The sequence below is a fragment of the Aotus nancymaae genome, unplaced genomic scaffold (genome assembly GCF_030222135.1).
Source record: "Aotus nancymaae isolate 86718 unplaced genomic scaffold, 86718_ANA_hifiasm-v0.15.2.pri h1tg000067l, whole genome shotgun sequence".
NCBI classification, from domain to species: Eukaryota; Metazoa; Chordata; class Mammalia; order Primates; family Aotidae; genus Aotus; species Aotus nancymaae.
In genome coordinates, this window is record NW_026988482.1 from 9,454,046 (window position 1) to 9,467,226 (window position 13,181).

Consider the following 13,181-nt stretch of genomic DNA (forward strand, 5'->3'; position numbering starts at 1 on the left):
GCTGTGACCATGACGGCCGTTGTTCCCGGGGAGTCGCTTGCTTGTCTGCATGGGAATGGCAGCCGCGTGAGTTCTCTGTGCTGGCCTGCAGGGTCAGGTGGCTTTCTGATATTCAGGTTGGTTGTTTTTCCTTCTTTCTGGATGGGCTTTTGAGGTTGGGAGGGGAAGCTCAGGGATGGAACTGGCTAAACACGTGAGATGTTTTGCTCCTCATGAAGGTTTCATTTTCTGAAGTCTTTCCTTGGGAGGGAAAAGGGTGTGTAGATGTATAAGGTGACTCTAGAACCCTCATTTTATTGATGAAGAAACTGTGATTCACAGAAGGAAAGTGATTTGCCTAATGCCATGTGGTGAACTGGCTGTGGAGCCAGCCCTCCTGCACCTTTAATTGCAGGTTTATTTTATATATATTTGCTGAAAAAGAAAAAAAAGAAAAATTTATGCATATTTTATTTTAATAAAAATATTAATATATATTTAAATATATATGTATATATTTAAGTATATATTAAGTATATATTTAAGTATATATAAGTATATATTTAAATATATATTATAGTTTATATCATATAATATACTGTAAATATGAAACTGTGCCCTTACCATGTATTCTCCAAAAGTTTATATATATTTAAATATATACTTATATAATATATACTTATATAAAAATATATACATATATAAATATAAATACATATAAATATATGTACACATTTTATACACACACACACACACACACACACATTATATATATATATGTTGTTTTCTTTTTTATAGAGACAAGATCTTGCTCTGTTTCCCAGGCTGGTCTCAAACTCCTGGGCTCAAGTGATCCTCCTTCCTTAGCCTCCCAAAGTGCTGGGATTACAGGGGTGAGCCACCATGCCTGGCCTTATAGCGGGGTTTAAATTACACCCACTTTGAGGGAAGATAGAGCAGTGTGCACAGGCTTTGGTGCCAAAAGTTTGCATGTGATTACTGGTTCAGCCGCTTTCTATAAAATTTGCAAAATAGGCGTCATGGACACATCTGATATTAAGCATTTAAAAAGAGGAAATGTGTGAAAAGGTTTGTTGACTACAAAGAACTGTGGAGGTTTATGCACTGGGACTGGGTGGGACCATCTTTAGAGAAGGTGGGCCACTGAAGGCACCACTGACCATACCCCAATCACAAAACGCTCCCAAGGGGCTTACTTCCCCACTGTGCAGTAAAGAGATTCTGTACTCAGATTTGGAGGCACAGCACAACGAGGAGGAAAGCGTGAGCCAAGTTTTGAGTCGTGTGGAATTGAGGATGTGCTCTTGCCTGGGGCCAGGAGTTCTTGTAGCAATATAAAAGGGGATGTGGCTAAAAGCGTAGATGGAGCCAAACCTGGAAGCCTTGAGGCTGGCCTGAGGGTGAGTGGATGCTATAGTTTATGTGGTTTAGAACACTGTCGAGGGGTCACCTGGGAAATCTCAGTGGAATTGCATCTTTGGGATGTGCTGGGAATCTTGGCAGTAACTCAGGTGGGCAACAGGGAATCTTGCAATTGGAGTAAGGGGTGATTCTCAAGTTTTGGGCACATTCTAAGTAATTTTTTGTAGTGCTTCAACTTTTTACTTGAGTTTATAATAAAAATGGCCATATTTTCTATAACTCTACACTATACAAAATATGTTTACACCTGTTAGCTTCTTTGTTCATACAACATCAAAGTGGAAGGTGGGATTGTTCTTGTTCCTGTTTCACAGACAAGGAAATTGAGGCGCAGAGAGCAGATGGGCTTTCTTTGACCACTTGGCTGGTTGGTGTGGAAGTCAGGATGCCAAGTTTCACACTTCTTCCGGTGCCACTGACCTGCCTGGAGCAGTGGTTTTCTCAAACTCACATTTCTCCGCCCTCCACTGTCTTGGCTGTCACTCTTGGAAGTGTAAGATAGTCATGAGTTTCAAAGATTCCAGAGATAAGCTATACGATTTTCAAAGATGCGCTATAGAGAATTTGGGACATAAAATGTGTTTCTTCCAGTAACTCCTGCTTGCTCTCATGTTGTTGGTTCAAATTGAACATGCTGATAAGTGCCAGGGAGGAAAGAAACGAGTTCCTGCTTCTTATTGAGCAGCCTTTTTGCCCTAAACTCAGTACTGCCTGCTTTTCCGTTTGAGGATTTAGAAACATTTATGGATAGAGTGATTGAAATGTTGTAGCATTCTGCCAACTAGTTTATTAGTTAGTTCTTATAAAAGGCTTAGTAGGTAGATAAACAATATCAATATTATTTTTCATTTTACAGATGATGAAACTGAGGTTTAGAGAGATAAAATAATTTGCTTGAGAGAACACAGGTCCTAAGTAGATTATAATCTTTTTTTTTAATTTTTTTGGTGACGGAGTCTTACTCTGTCACCCATACTGGAGTGCAGTGGTACGATCTTGGCTTACAGCAATCTCTGCCTCCCAGGTTCAAGTGATTCTCCTGCTTCAGCCTCCCAAGTAGCTGGGATTACAGGCGCGTGCCACCATGCCCATCTAATTTTTGTATTTTTAGTAGAGACGGGTTTCCCCATGTTGGTCAGGCTGGTCTTGAACTCCTGACCTCAAGTAATCCGCCCACTCGGCCTCCCAAAGTGCTGGGATTACAGGCGTGAGCTACTGTGCCCGGCCCACATTTTCTAAGCTTGACTTTAACTTGCTGGTCTTTGATGTATCTTTTCAGTCATTGCTGGGGTTCAAATCTTTTCTTTTCTTTTCTCTCTTCTCTTTTCTTCTCTTCTCTTTTTCTTTTTCTTTTTTCTTTTTTAAAAGATGGGATCTCACTGTGTTTCCCAGGCTAGTGTTAAACTCCTGGGCTCAAGTAATCCTGCCTTGGCCTCCTGAGTAGCTGGGGCATAGGCATATACCACTGTGTCTGGCTTAAATCTTTCCTTCTGCCTGGAATGCCCTTTGCTCCTTCATCTGTGCCCTCCTGCCCCATCCTCTTTTAATTCCTAGCCCAAAAGTCTAACCCATGGGAAGGATCCTACAGAACTCAGAATTTACAGTGTCTTGTCCGCCCATTGTCTGTCCATTGCAGTCAGTCTCTGTCTTGAACGGGATTTGTGAGCTCCTTGAAGTTGTTTGTATCTCACAGTTCTTTGCTGTAGCATCCCCGGCTATTCAAGTACGCAGACATAGTAGATGCTCACACATCTATGCAATAAATTACGTGTGCCTTTCTCAAATGTTCAGCACAGGAAGCAAATGATAAAAGGCAAACCAGAAAGCAGTCATCACTGGGCTGTGCGCTCATCAGCCTTGGGAATGGATTTCTGGGGAAGATCTGGCCCCTCCACAAATGACAGGGATGACTTGGCTCTTGGAATTGAAGATGATTCTGACAAGTAGCATGTTGGGAAAGGCCTGAAGGACGCCAGACCGGCTTGTTCTCAGAGCTCCTTGGGTCCTCTGTGGTCCCCAGGTCATTTTCAGCAAGACCTGGTATGTAAATGAGCCTCATCTGCTGGCTCAGCCTGCTGCTGCCCACTGGTAGGGATGCTAGAATTCTAGGGTAAGCTTCTGTGAGGTTTAGTGGGTTGGAGATTATTAGCTTTTTGGTATCTGCAACTTTAAATACCTTGTGCCCTTGATTAATTCATGCTTGGGAGCATCCTCAGTGCTCTCTGGAAAATAGCTCCTTACTGTATGTTTATTTCCCTAAGGGCTTGTTTCAGAGAGATTGTAGCCTGTGTTTCTAACAACTCCTCCAAGGAAAACATCGCAGGTCACGTTTCCGGAACTGAGAATCTCAGGGGGTCTTTGAAACGTCCGTCTCTATTACCTCCTTTTGGCCCAGCATTTGCTTTTAGCTGAAAAGGGAGATTTTGTCTTGAGCCATCCTGTAGACATATGTGATTTGGAGGCTGAAAATCTGACAGCTGCTGCTGAGCTTTGAACTGCAAGAGTGAGCAGCATATAGACATAACCCCATAGAACATCAAATCATTTTCCTTTAATTCCCAGAGCCTTAATGTTTCTTTGTCTTAAGAATGACCTCACTGCTTTTTGTATTTGTAATGGAATGCACAGTCATTTGCAGGTAATCACACAATAATCCCTTAACTTTTGTAAGGCCTTACCCTTTTCCATAGGGCTTTCACTCTCATTATCTCATATGATCCTTATAACTGCTCGGAGATATAAGCAGAGTGGCTATTTTAATATCCAATTTTCAGGTGTAGAAACTGAAGTTTAGGATAAATTAACCAGAGTTAAAACAGTTGGTATGGTGCAGAATTGGAACTGAAGTCTCAAGTAGGGTCTAACTCCTAAACCAGCGTTTCTTTTAATACCTATTGCTGGTGTGACCTTGGGAATATACTTAACCTCTCTGAACCTCAGTTTTCCTGTCACTAAATTGGGTATAATGCTACCTCCTGGGATAGTTGTCAGAAGGGATTAAATGAGACTGTGAAATCATTTAATAAATGGTAAAACATGTCAGTAATTGGAAGCATCATTGTTTTTACCACATGAATGTTGAGTGCAAACAGTGCCATCAGAACTGTGAAAAAAAAATAACATTTTTTCTCCCTTTTTAAAAAGACACAGGTTCAGAATGGTGCTGTCAGGGATCACAAGCTCCCAGCCCTGTGATTAGCAAATTGACCCTGCTGCCCTGCCTGCCAGCTGCTTTGTTATTCTGAGAATTGCATTGACAAGACCCTCTTTTCCTACAGAGTTCTCTTTTAATGTTGCCTGGGATAGCCTCGTGTCCTGGAGACAGTTTACGGTCTGGCAGCATCTGAGAACAGGAGTGGGGATCTTGGAATGGGGTCTGCATCCCTGAGCTTCATCCACAAAGGGTGGGAGCGTGGCTCAGGCTGTGGGGTGGAGGTAGACAAAGAGCTAGACTTGCAGGTCTATCTTCTGTCATTTCTCAATAAAGTAGACAAGTCCATCTGACTGGTGTTTAGTAGACATATCCTACAAACATACCCTACTAAACACCAGTCAGATGTCCGCAAGGCCAGCAGTATATATGATGAATGGACTGCTTAGCAGTAACATACTGGAAAAATCCAAAAGGAATGGATTTCAAGTTGGCAAAAAAAATGCATTAGAAGTCCGCAGTGTGGTGTGGTCAGGAGAACAACCAGAGTGACTGAGGGCTGAGGGCTTGGGTAGCTTTGTTTCTATATACAGTCTCTGTATCCGTGGTTTTTGCATCCATGGATTCAACCAACCACAGCTTGAAAATATTTTTAAAAACAACAGTAATAAAATCCAACAATTAAAAAAATAAAAACCCAATACAATATAACAACTATTTACATAGCATTTGCATTGTTAGGTATTATAAATAACCTAGAGATGATTTAAAGTATACAGGTGATACTGCATTATTTTATATAAAGGCCTTGAGCATTTTTGGATTTTGGTATCTCAGGGGTCCTGAAACCAATTCCCCATGGATACTGAGGAAATGAACATACATATTTACCTGCAAAAATCCAAACTAATGAGACACACACAGGTTGAGATATGGTCCTGAGAGGCAGAACGTGGAGCAAGGGATGGAAGGCCGGGGAGCCAGATTTTAGTTCCATGTAAGGAAGAACTTTCTGTTGGAAAGATGGAATTTGCAGCATCAGGAAACAATGATTTTTGCTTCACTGGAGACCTCAGGAATACCAATGGGGCAGGCATTGGGCTTAATGGCATTTTATGGCCACTTCTCATTTTGAGATCACAGAGCCAGGAAGACGAGAGGTGGTACACATATGTTGAAGGAACTGAAGGGTCCCTATGTGGATGTGGAAACTGATCTCCAGATGTCCGCAAGATGGAAGATACAGTTAAAGTCTTTCATTCTGGTTTTCATCTTTATCTCTGTGGCTCACCACTTGGTCTTTGGTTTTTAGAGCTTAAGGCCATTCGTAGGAACTCTTTTCCACGGAATAATTTCATTTCTTTGCTGAAATGCTCCTGTTGGGATGCAGGAAGGGACTCTGAGCTCCTGACAGAATGAAGACCACCCCTTTATGCTCTCCAGACCTATTTTGACATCTTAACCCCAACCCCCAGCCCCGAGGAGGGTTGCAGTAGCAAGATCTCTGTCCTGAATTCTGGTTCAGGCATGCAGTGGAAGGCTCTCTGATTCTACGTCCTTATGTATTTTAATAGGAACTTACATTTGTGTTCCTTTATTAAACGTTCAATAAATAATAATGTTTGCTTATGGCATGCTTGCTAAGTATAAAACAAATAATCAAAATAAATGTGTAATGACCCTTTGGATAGACCAAGTAGAAGCTGCTTTTAGAACACTTAATTGGACAATTTCTGGATATCTGCCTAATTTGTAAGTGAAAAATATGTAGGCTACATGAGGAGAACTGACTCATCTAAAATCTTGATGACTGACTCATTTGGGCTTGGGGCTTGGGTCCCTTCGTGACCTGATCAGTGTTGTTTGTACCTTGAAGGCTTCCTGGGGGTGAGAACAAGCAACTTCTTTGTGCAGTCCAAAGGCAGGAAATGGGTGATGATTTTGAAAAAGGACTCATCTTCCCTCCAGAAAGCCTTTACAACCAACCGTAGAACGAGATCACCAAAACAGAACCACTGGGAAGCTGAGATGTGGCACTTGGATTCCCATCTCTGAGCACCTCCTACACCCCCACATCTCCATTTTCCTTAGTGTCTCATCACTCTTTCTTCTCCTTTAATTCAGTCTGGAGTCATTTTAGATCAGATTCATTCCTGATTGGCTTCACTGCTCCAGCTTAATCATCACAGTTCCTTAGGGATGGAATCCATGTTACAAGTTTAACTGTGCAGTTTACCCTCCTTTCTCCCGACAACAATGTTCTCCTGAAAGTCTGGTTTTATTCTGAGTCTTCCAGCATAGTGTCTGCCCCTATGAAGGATTTAGGCCAAACTATGTTCCCAGGAGGACTCTCAGACCAAGAGATTTGGGCTTGGGGGCAAGAGACTCAGGGCTTTTTTTTTTTTTTTCTTGAGACAAGTTTTACTCTTGTTGCCTAGGTTGGAGTGCAATGGCGTGGTCACGGCTCACTGCAATCTCCGCCTCCCAGGTTCAAATGATACTCCTGCCTCAGCCTCCCAAGTAGCTGGGATTACAAGCACCCACCACCATGCCTGGCTAATTTTTGTATTTTTAGTAGAGACAGGATTTCACCATGTTGGCCAGGCTGGTCTCACAAATGATCTCTCAAATTGCTGGGATTATAGGCGTGAGCCATTGTGCCTGGCCAGGAGGAGTGGTTTTAAGACTCACCTGCCATCAGAGGAACCTCAGACTAAATTCCTGCAACCTTTCATGTGCATCTCCCCCCCTACCAAATTAATGATTTATTTCATAAATGTAGTTGCATTCTGGATGGTCTCATTCTTAAGATGAGCTTAAAGCCTTTCAAACCAGTCACTTCGTTGCTTGGGGTGGAGGTTTTTTCCTGTAATAGGGCAGTGTATGGAAGGGTTGAGAATCCATTTCTTTAGGGGTTAATAATTTACTCCGAGTAAGGAATTCTGTCTTAAGTGGAGCATGTTCTTCAAGTGCCAGAGAAGAGAAGGGTGATTTTTCTGACATCCTCCAGCCTGCTTCTCCATATTTGGAAATGTTTACCCACCACACTGATCTATTGGAAGAGAGGGAGGTGACTCAGGGTTTAGGAGAAGCAGGATTTGAATTCTTGTTTCCAGAAACAAAGTCATCCCCCCGCCCCACCCCCACCCTTCCCCCTTCATTGCTCTGCCTCTTGTTCTGGAAGCTGAGGCGAGAATGTCTCAGTTCTGTTCCCTTCAGGCTTCGAGACCACCGCCTTGCTGTGTCCTGTAGTGGACTGAGGGCCTGCGAGAGGGAGTGAGGGCTGGTGGAGGGCCGGCTGCCAGTGGGGGCCAGACATTGCGTGAGTACATCATTACTGCCAGATGAATGGCATTTCTGCCCGCAGACCTGGGGCTTACAGCCTATGGGCTGGCTCACTTGCACGGTGATGGGACACGTTACTGGGAGTGCTGGTCACTTTAATTTGGGGGTGTGGACAGCTGCTTTCCCAGGGGAGTACTTCTTATAATGAGATTTCAAGACAAGATCGGCCTGAGGAAAAATTGTATTTGTATATTTAAAAAAAAAGGTAGATATTTCCTCTCATCTAAGGCCTAAATTGAATTGAGTAGAAAGACAATTTGGGAGTGTTGTTGTCTTTTACTAGGGCTAACGCAACCAGCCGAAAGGGTTGTCTGTGGACGTGTAGGGAGGGGTAGTTTTAGCTTGAAAGGTTATGGTTGGACTTAAGAATATGTAAAATGTTGGTGTGTAGCATTTGCACAGCATCCGCAGTCTGGAATCCCTTGCGTGCAGGACACCGCGTGGACTAGATGAACTGTCAGAGTTGGAAGAGTCCTGCAGAGTATTCAGTGCATCTATCTCATTTCACAGTGTGAAATAACGGGCAGCAGAGACCGAGGCCCTGAAGACACATGGCTCATTATGTGGGATTGGGACCCTGATCTTCTCTCTCAGTTCATTCTCCTTCTACTAGACTTAAGCTGCCCCCTCTGTTACAAGATGAGGAGATTGGGAGATGTTAGAATTGTCCACCCACTTAACTAATCTAGTTGGTGGGAAATTGAGGGCTAGAACCCACTTCTCGCAGTTCAGACCTCTTTCCATTAGGTTATGTGGGCTCAGGTGCCTGGGTTTGTTGTTTTGTACGAGGCTCTTTTCTTTTCTTTTTGTTCTTTGATTTTTACTTACCTTTCCCTTCTTTTGGTCATGTGAATGTTGTCTGAATGCAACCTTCTGCTCTCCTTTGCTCCCTATGTGTTTCTCTTTCACGAAAGGGGGTGATCACTTGTCCAAAAGGCAGAATGATAGTGTGGGCCTTTATTTCCATTTGTGGAAGTGAAAATTATGCATGGGCCTGGAGAGAAATTTAGCCGAGATTCCCATCCAAGCCTCTACCACTATTCTTGAAGCTGTAAGAATTCTGGAATATTATGCTCATTCAAAGGTGAGTCCTGATTCTGACTAGATTTCAAACACACGCACACTTTTTAAGTCTATTCAAAGACTTAAAAAGCCCATTCAAAGGTGAGTCTTGATTCTGACTAGATTTTAAACACATGGCACACACACACACACTTTTTAAGCCTACCAAAGCAGACTAGAGATCCAGAAGACACCAACCTATTATGTCACCTCAGACATTTCACAGCCATCAGTAGTAGTAACTCTTTGTAGTCAACTCAAATTCAGATCAAATTTTTTTTTTTTTTTTTTTTGACGAAGTCTCACTCTGTCAACCAGGCTGGAGTGCAGTGCCATGATCTCGGCTCAATGCAACTTCCGCCTCCCAGGTTCAAGCAATTCTCCTGCCTGCTTCCCGAGTAACTGGAATTATAGGCGCGCACCACCATGCCCAGCGAATTTTTGTATTTTTAGTAAAGATGGATTTCACCATGTTGGCCAGGCTGGTCTTGAACTCCTGACCTCAGGTGATCCTCCTGCCTTGACCTCCCTAAGTGTTAGGATTACAGGTGGGATCCAGTGTGCCTGGCCTCCGATCAACTTGTTAGCCTCCTTTTCCAGTGCAGGGAAGATGGTAGAACTACGTTTTGGGGAAGCATTTTGTGACCAGTGACATTAGGTAGCAGATGTAATAGAGCAGAGGAAGTGCTCTGAGACCTACGTTTATTCTGGCCAGTTTTGAAGGGAGGGGAAGCAACTCTGTAATCTGCTCTGAGGCAAGAGGGAGGAGGGAACTTGCACAGGACTCCCAGGAACCTGAGTATAATCTATCTCATCCTCTGATCAGCTGAGGTTGGGTGGTGACTGGAATCTCTGCTTATGAGATAGGAAGAGAGAGCCTTGAAGAAGGAAAGCCTGGAGTGTTTTTCTGTGGTGCTGAGGGACAGGGACACTAAGAGGTTAGAATTAATATTACTAATATGAATACTAATACTCTTAAGGACAGCTGACATGCATTGGTTGCTTAATGGTTGCCAAGCACAGAACTAAACACTTTACCTAAATTATCGCGGCACTGTAGCTGCCTTTGAGTGGGAACTATTCTGTAAAATCTTATTTTTAACTTTGGTGTAATACATATAACATAAAATTTGCTATCTTGATTGTTTTTAAGAGTACAGTTCAAGGCTGGGCATAGTGGCTCATGCCTGTAATCCCAGCACTTTGAAAGGCCGAGACGGGCAGATCACTTGAGCCCAGGAATTCAGGACCAGCTTGGCCAACACGGCAAAACCCCGCCTCTACTAAAAATACAAAAATTAGCTGGGTCTGTTGGTGTGTGCCTGTGGTCCCAGCTACTCAGGAGGCTGGGGTGGGAGGATTGCTTGAACCCGGGGAGTGGAGGTTGCAGTGAGCCGAGATCACCCCACTGCACTTTAACCTGGGTGACAGATTGAGATCCTGTCACAAAAAAGAAAAAAGAAAGAGTACAGTTCAGCAGTGTTAAATAAATTCATACTGTTGTGTAATCAATCTCCAGGCCTCTTTCATCTTGCAATCTGAAACTTTGTACCTATAGCCAACAGCTACCCATTCTCCTGTCCTCCAGCCCCTGGCAACCTCCATCCTACTTTCTTATTAATATGACTACTCCGGGTACCGTATCTGAGGGGAATCATACCATATTTGTCTTTTTGTGGCTGGCTTATTTCACTCAGCATAATGTCCTCAAGTTTCATCCATGTTCATCCATTCTGCAGCATGGGTCAGAATTTCTCCTTTTAAAGGCTGAATAATGTCCTGTGGTAATGAATGTACCACATTTTGTCTATCCATTTAGGTACTCTTTTTTAAACTCCATTTTACAGAAGAACAGCAACCAGAGACTTCAAAGGATTAGTTAAGTGGCCCAAAGTCAGCAGTAGTGGAGACTAATTTTACGTAAGAGTGGCAGGTAATCAGGAGTAACCGGGTACTGGATTTTGGTTGGCAAGAGTGTGACAAATGAGAGTGATTCTCACCTGGATGGCGACACCCCCTTACAGCTTGCTGTGGCCTTTCAGAAAGTGAGTGTTCCAAAGGGCTGTGTACAGCTATGCTTCCTTTCTTTTGCATTGGCCTCTGGGAAGCCCATGGCTAAATTTAAAGTTCACCTCTAGCAAATTGTATGAGACATCCAGCTCTTATTTTTTATATCCTCTATCCCCTTCCTTTGCCTTATTTTCCCCTCTTCTTACCCATTTTCTCGCTTGAATCATGAACTATTAGCATCTTTTGTCAGGTACCTCAGATCCTTTCTAGAACAAGGCAGAATATATAGATAGGTGGCATGATATCTAATATTTTAGTAATTATTAGATCTGTGGAATAGTGGACCAAAACTGGCCATGTAATTTTCTGACTTGACTCTGCTTGCTCTCTTTCTTCTCTCTCTCTCTCTCTGTCTCTCTCTCTCTCTTCTGAGGCAGAATCTCATTCTGTTGCCCAGGCTGGAGTGCAGTGGTATGATCTTGGCTGACTGCAACCTCTGCCTCCCTGGTTCAAGGGATTCTCCAGCCTCAGCCTCCCTAGTAGCTTTGGATTACAGGTGCCCACCACTATGCCCCACTAATTTTTTATTTTTAGTAAAGACAGGGTTTCGCCATGTTGGCCAGGCTGGTCTTGAACTCCTGACCTCAGGTGATCCACCCACCTCGGCCTCCCAGTGTGCTGGGATTAACAGGTATGAGCCACCGTGCCCGGCCTGAGTCTGCTCTTAATGCAGTGTTTCACCTGGGCAATGCCCTGCTCCCTTCTGAGTCTCACTTTTCTCACCTGAAAGAGGAGGTTGCTGTTGATAACGTTTAGTTAGCAACACAGTGAACATTGAGGCTGTGCTGAGTTCTGCACTAAACATCCTGACTCTAACTCTCCCAACACTCCCACAGGGCAGGTGCTATTATCCCCATTTTACTTTTGAGAAAATTAAGGCCTAAAGAATTGAGAAAGCTTGCCCGAAGCCCTGTAGCTCTTGGGTAAAGGCATTAGTGACCAATGTGTACTCGACTCCAAAGCCCAGGATGTTAGCCACAGTGCTGGGCTGCTTTCCTTTTTTATACATTCTGTCAGGCTTCTTCCAGCTGTGGCATGTATTCATCTAATTTTATTAAATCTGTACTGAGTTTCCACTTAGGTGCCTTGCACTGTTCTGGGCTTTATCCCAATACTCGATTGAGAGCAAAGAATAAGACACACGCAACAACGATCCCTTGGAGCTTACACTGTGGTACAGGTGTGTGGAAGAGGCAGATAAAGGAACACTTAAATTAAGAGGGAGTGATAAGTAACCCAAGGGAGGAGTCACAAAGGGCGTTCTGACTGTGAGTGAGTGGGGAAGGGCTCTGGGAGGTTATGTTTAAGCTGAGATCTGAGTGACAAGGAGGCAGCCTTGTAGAAGCAGGCAGTGGAGAGGGTCAGTGCAGAGGTCAAGACCGTGAAGTGGGAAGGAGTTTGTGTTTGAGGCACAGAAGGAGCCTGATGTGCTGGCGGGATGTGGGCTGCAGGGAAAGAAGCAGGAAAAAAGAGCAGGGACTAGTGTGTGGTGGAGAGACCTGAGCTGCTTATACTTGAGTCCAGGCGTGATGGGAACCCCCTGAGTTATGGGTTACAGGCATCCTTCTGGCTGCTGTGGAGGGAACCCGATAGTAAAAGGGAGGCAAGAGTATTAGCAAAAAGGTTAGGCAGAGACTTGTACTGCAATTCAGGTGAGAGGTGGGGGTGACTTTGACTAGGGCTTAGAAGTTGGGCAGGAGAGGAACAGGTAAGTTTGGGGCATGTTTGGCAGTGGTCATCTGTAGGATCTCAAGTGTGGTTTCCTTCAGAGAAATGTCAAGCTAAATGGGCAGGAATTGGGGAGACTTGGAGGGAACTGAAAACAGGTGCCGGAGGGCAGAGGGGAAGGGGTTGCACAGATAAGCAGCTGGCATTCCAAGATCAAAGAGTATGTGTCTCTCACCCCATTCCCATTTGGTTTCTAACCTTGAGCTTTGGGCCAACGCACAGAGGACGGAGGCTTCTTGCCTTTGACTTCCCAGCTGAGAGCTGTTGGAATGCCCCAAAATAAGCCCTGCAGAATGCGCAGCTTCCTTTGCTCTCCATGGGTATTTTTGTAAAACATTCTTTCCCACCAAGAATGAGGAACGTTCAGAGTGATGCTGACTTTATGGGCTGTATTTAACATGCT

The 13,181-nt window shown here is 43.9% G+C and overlaps 1 protein-coding gene across 4 annotated transcripts in view; it reads left to right on the plus strand.

Annotated features, from left to right (window-relative positions):
• Positions 1-13,181, plus strand: part of LPP (LIM domain containing preferred translocation partner in lipoma) — a 725,954-nt gene that overhangs the window by 51,679 nt on the left and 661,094 nt on the right. Inside the window, exon 1 of one of the 4 annotated variants that reach the window (XM_012470876.2) lies at positions 7,852-7,895. The exons of the other annotated variants lie outside the window; for them this stretch is intronic. The gene's annotated coding sequence lies outside the window, so the exon portion shown is untranslated. Of the gene's footprint in view, positions 1-7,851; positions 7,896-13,181 lie in introns of those variants that run through there. 4 annotated transcript variants of the gene reach the window in all.